Below are 885 nucleotides of genomic sequence, written 5' to 3' on the forward strand. Positions count from 1 at the left end.
AAGCGAGAACTTGCAGTATTCCGCCGACTGGCAGTGGCTCACTAAGGATGGAAATAAAAAAAAGCCGAGAGATGGAAAGTTAAGAGGCCCCAAAACCGTAGCTAAAGAGTGCGTTGTGTGTTAAAAGCAATCGAGAACTTTTATAGGAAAGTTAGGCAGTCAAACTGCACTTTCCAAAACTCTCTGTGGCTCTAGGGATGGGCTGTGTGCTGTAGCCAGTTGGAGAACATGAACACTGGGGGCAGGCCAGTTGCCACAGGCCAAGTAAGAAGATTATATGTTATTGCGTCCTGGAGAGGATAGTGGCTCCTGCTTCCTACCATCACCGCCCAGGAGAGGCGCCAATAAACATCTGTTGCATTGAGTTGACAGGATGCAGCCAGTAAGGGCTGGGGGCGTGGAGGTAATTCTCAGCTGTCTGGCCCGGTAGGTGATAACGTGATTCAAGAAAACAGGGAACAAGAAAAAAATCGATTGGACAACTACAGTTAACTATCTTTGAGGTGTTAAAGTGGAAATGTCCATAGGCTACATAGGCACCTAGTGCTTTTCGACCGTTTTCCTCTCTTCGCCAGAAATGGTGCTGCCGTGGGTTTGTTCTCTCCGAAACCCATAGGCTTCTGGAAAGTGGAGAGCCCAGGACCGCGCTCACACGCATGCGCAGTGGACCGCGATGGCAATAATTTTTCCGTAACCTGAAGCAACATCCTCCTCATTCTCCATAGAAAAAGGCGGGAACTAGCCAAAAGGTAGGGATGTGATGGGACGCGGGCAGCTGCATGTCCCGCCCATTTCAGCCTCTGATTGGTGAATGTCCTAGGCTCGTGGCGGAGGCGCCCTTCTCATTGGCTATCCGTCTTTGGGCGGGCCCGCGGTGCTGTCCGG

The sequence above is a fragment of the Phyllostomus hastatus genome, unplaced genomic scaffold, assembly GCF_019186645.2.
Source record: "Phyllostomus hastatus isolate PE091 unplaced genomic scaffold, TTU_PhHast_1.1 phas_contig_29, whole genome shotgun sequence".
NCBI classification, from domain to species: Eukaryota; Metazoa; Chordata; class Mammalia; order Chiroptera; family Phyllostomidae; genus Phyllostomus; species Phyllostomus hastatus.